Source organism: Symphalangus syndactylus, chromosome 10, assembly GCF_028878055.3.
Source record: "Symphalangus syndactylus isolate Jambi chromosome 10, NHGRI_mSymSyn1-v2.1_pri, whole genome shotgun sequence".
NCBI classification, from domain to species: domain Eukaryota; kingdom Metazoa; phylum Chordata; class Mammalia; order Primates; family Hylobatidae; genus Symphalangus; species Symphalangus syndactylus.
In genome coordinates this window covers 59,379,319-59,384,177 of record NC_072432.2, presented here as the reverse complement: position 1 = coordinate 59,384,177, position 4,859 = coordinate 59,379,319, and the positions used below count along the sequence as shown (strand labels likewise).

The window sequence follows — 4,859 nt, the reverse complement described above, 5'->3', positions numbered from 1 at the left end:
TGTACATACTTTTATCCACTCCAAAAGTGTATAAACTTTGAAGCCATGACTTGTTTTATTCAACTTGTTCAGCTGCTCCTAGCTGCCCCAATCTACAGTGCTTTACCCTTTTTAGATATTTAGCAAATATTTGTTAAATTTTACAGATACCCAGTTGTTTTCCTTTCTCTGCTCACATGCAGTGTCGTGGCAGCAGGCGCGGTCTTGAGATGCAGAAGGACAGCGGCGAGCTTGTGGACCTGTACGTGCAGCAGAAAGTCTCTGCTAGTAACCGCATCACTGGTGCCAAGAACCATGCATCCATCCAGATGCATGTGGTGGAGGCCAACAAGGTCAGAGGCAGGTTTAATGGCCAGTTTAAAACGTATGCTGTCTGCGAGGTCATTTGCTGAATGGGTGAGTCAGATGACTACATTCTCTGATTGGCCAAGGCCAGTGGCATCATCTGAAAAAAGTTTGACAGGAGAGAATCATGGATGTGGAACGTTTGTCATAAATAAACAGTGTAAACCTAAAAAAAAATTTAAAAATTTTTAAATACCCAGTTAATCAGAAATTAAACATAATCCCACTTATTATAGCAGGGTTCCCTGAGCTATGGTGGCACACATCTAAGATAAGTACAGCAGGAGGTACCTTATCATTTCAGACTGTAGCTATCATGTCATTTATTACGTATTTTTAAAGAATCCGTATGGTGTGGTTAAAAGCATGAGCCATAAAGTTATACCAGGTGTTTTTGAACCCTGTTTAAAGTCATAAGACTTTGGGCTTGTGATCTAATCTTCCCGTGCATCAGTATTCTCTTCTGCAAAGTAAGAGAAATCATAGAAGCTATTGTATAGTGTTGTCATAAAGATTTACTGAGTTAATACATGTAAAGCACTTTAGAGTAGCATGAGCACATTGCAAGTGCCCAATAAGAATTAGTTCTTACTTTATACTCTGCTAAAGTTTTATATAAATGTTAACAGGAGAAAGGTAGTAGCTTGTCTACAAGAAGGAAACGCAGGGCTATAAAGAAGAGGGAAGGCTGGGTGCCGTGGCTCACGCCTGTAATCCCAGCACTTTGGGAGGCCGAGGCGAGTGGATCACGAGGTCAGAAGATCGAGACCATCCTGGCCAACATGGTGAAACCCTGTCTCTACTAAAAATACAAAAATTAGCTGGGTATGGTGGCACACGCCTGTAATCCCAGCTACTTGGAAGGCTATGGCAGGAGAATCGCTTGAACACAGGAGGCAGAGGTTGCAGTGAGCTGAGATCACGCCACTGCACTCCAGCCTGGTGACAGAGCAAGTTCTATCTCAAAAAAAAAAAAAAAGAAGAGGGAGGGTGGGAACATATCCAGAAATGTGTTTGTAATCCTACTCTCTAGGACAGATACTTCTATAGGGAGAAAACTATCCCTGTCATGAGGTGTGAGGACAAGGTGCAGAACTCCCCTATCTGCCACTCCATTTGCTGGGTAAGGATGAAAGCGCCTCTCTCGGTGATGAAGATGCCTATATCCTGCAGTCTTTTTTAAAAGCATGGTCAAGCTTTTTTAAAAGCATGGTCAAAACTCTATCATAGAAGTGTATTTCATGTCAAATGACACATATTTCCTGTTAAGAATATTTGTGAGTATCTTGGTATTTTGCACTATATACAATCAGATTTTTTTAAGGTATATATGAATTTTTACAAGGGATAGTGACGATATTGAGTAGTTTTAACAGAGGATTTAAATATTACTGATATCTTAAAAACATTTGTTTTGATAATGGAGGCATATGCATTCTTTTAATAGACCTTAGAACTTTTACTTTTTTGGAAAGCAAAGACATGAACATTTAACTTGGTATAATGTAATAATGTTAGGCAGGAAAAATATTCTTTGAAAAAAGTTAAAAAAAAGTTTTGTAGAGACAGAATCTCACTGTGTTGCCCAGGTTTGTCTCAAATTCCTGGCCTTGAATGATCCTCCTGCCTCTGCCTCTCTAAGTGCTGGGATTATAGGTATGAACTATCACGCCTGGCCGAGGAAAAATAATTATTCTTATCAGTAAAACACAGTGAGGTTAATGATGATAGAAGACATGTTATCAAAGGAAAACATTGACTTATGAGGAAAAATGATTAATCAGGTATTGGGAGACATGACTTATGAAAGTCACTGTGGCAGTGGAATAAGCCTTTTGGGATAAGCACATTTATTTAATCTGTGTCAGTCTTTCTCACTTCTCATAGGTCTTTGAGAGCCACCTTAATGCAAAATACATGGGGATTAAGTTATATTTTTCCAGTAGAAAACAAAATGTAACAATCATTCTTTCTTCCCTCATTGTCAAAATCCTTCCTGTTTAAGGATCTCAGAATACTGTAGTTAGCTATGATGATGTATTGACTTTATCAGAAATGTGTAACGTGAAATGTGTAAAGGGAAGCAATCTATTTTTAAAAATGAAAGTCTTCATTATGTGGCAACTTTCCAACTATTTTTATAGTCGTACATCTATAAATATATGATTGATATATCTAAAACAAATTGAAATAAAATTATAATTCTTTTACTTTTATCAAACTATCTATATCTGTGTTTTGACTGTAAGTCACCTCAATGACATTGTTTAAGATGGCCAGAATCTACATTTTTTTTTTTTTTTTTTGGTAGAGATTTCATTTTCCAACAGGAAGCCACATCTGATGTTCTTCCATGGTCTAATAATGAGTGTAAAACTAGAAGATGGTGCTTTTGTGTTGGTGAACACATCGAGGTGGTGGAAGGGTGGTGCACCTGGAGAAGGTATGGATGCTTTGTGCACTACCACTTTCTGTACCTTGCCCTATGCATCTCATCTAGGCAGCTGTCCCTGAGTTGTATATCTTTTATGATAAACCAGAAAACTGGATATGACGTGAGATGGTGACACAGTAATAATCTCATCACTTCTGATGATCTGAAGAATGCTCATTGTGGAAGTATCAGACAAAAGCTGAAAAAGTGCACCGAAAGATTAGTTTGTGCTCTGGGCTCATCTTGGTTCACCTAGTCACTACTACTGGGAGGTGGTTGGGAACATGCAAAGAATGGCATCTGGACATTTACAAACAACAACAAAAAAACTCTCTTTGCCAACAAGAAAGGTTACAACTGTTTATAGAACTTGGAATTTGGACTGCAAGTAAGATAAACAGAAGCTACGTCTCCACCAAAACAATGCCTGAGACTGCCTTCTGCATGGAACTCCAAATACACAAGAGAGTTTTCCTGGATATAGACATTAGAAACATTTCATTTTTCAACATTAGCAATGGTGCAGTGGTGTGATCTCGGCTCCCTGCAACCTCCACCTTCCGGGCTTAAGCAATCCACCTCAGCTTCCCGAGTAGCTGGGACTGCAGGCATGTGCCACCACACTCAGCTAATTTTTAAATGTTCTTTTGTAGAGATGGGTTTCATTATATTGCCCAGGCTGGTCTTGAACTCCTGGGCTCAAGCAATCCTCCTGCCTCGGCCTCCCAAAGTGCTGGGATTACAGGCGTAAGCTACCAGGCCTGGCCTTCCCACATCTTTTTATTCACTAAAATTTCTGCTTCGGAACCACTGAGCCCATTCTTTTTGGCTTCAAATCCAAATAATGGTGATTAGGGCACTCTGAGTATATATACTGTGATGCAACTAGGTTCAGTAATCCTTCCAGTATATGCTGGGGAAGATCATCAAACTGTAACCACACACCCACCCACCAACCCCCCCAGACACACACACGCACAAGACTATTTGGAAAAAATCTATTTACTTAAAGAAATATTCTGCTATGTTGATTCATTAAAATTGTTAAAGGTCAAAATGTATGGAACCTCTTAAAATCATAAGCACAGATTTTAATAGTCTAATATTAATTAGGAAAGATACTGTATGTTTAATACTGCATGTTGATAAAAAAGTTTGCTTTGGGGTCTGGGATTTGACTTCTGTATTTGTACCTCTTGAACTTTCAGATCACGTCATAGCATTTTAGTTTGTTCTAAACACTAGCTAGTGTATTACAAAGGTTTTTAACTAATGAAGAGTATTTTATGTCCAAGAATTACATGATTCATTAAAATGAAAGTCTTTACAATGCTTAATCTACTATAAGCCAGTAAATAAATTTAAGGTGCAGGAGTGAGAAATTAATATATGGCTATAAGACTTTCTCAAAAAAAATCGGAAACACTAGAAATTTCAATATAGTTTTTCTGCTGGTTACAGTCTGCCCTTAATATCTCAATTTCTACCTAAAAATTGATTTCAGGTTACACATTCTTATTTCACAAATTTGCTAGAAGAATATGATTTAACAATAGATGTTAATATCTTTTGGTAGTAAAAGTGTTTGTAAATGTTTGGCCTTCTTGTTATTAGTAATATAGTAATCCCCCATCCCCACGGTTTCGCTTTCCTCAGTTTCAGTTACCTGTGGTCAACAATGGTCTGAAAATATTAAATGGAAAATTCCAGAAAAATGAATTGGTAAACTTTAAATTGCACGCTGTTCTGAGTAGACCGACTGGTAGGTGAATCATCCCTTTGCCCAGTATATCTGTCTATACTCTCTGCCTGTCACTTAGTAGCCTTCCCAGTTTTCAGATCCACTGTCACAGTGCTTGTGTTCAAGGAACCGTATTTTACTTACTAATGGCTCCAAGTGCAAGCATAATGATGCTAGCAATTCGAATATGCCAAGGAGAAGCCATAAAGTGCTTTCCTTAAATGAAAAGGTGAAGTTCTCAACTTAATTAAAAAAGTCATATGCTGAGGTTGCTAAGGTCTACAGTAAAAATGAATCTTCCATCCATGAAATTGTTATAATTGTTCTAATTTATTATTG

At 37.9% G+C, this 4,859-nt stretch overlaps 1 pseudogene; it reads left to right on the top strand.

The window, feature by feature from the left end:
* The first annotated feature begins 209 nt into the window (after positions 1-209).
* On the top strand, positions 210-530 carry LOC129492205 (small ribosomal subunit protein eS21-like; annotated as a pseudogene).
* The last annotated feature ends 4,329 nt before the right edge of the window (positions 531-4,859 follow it).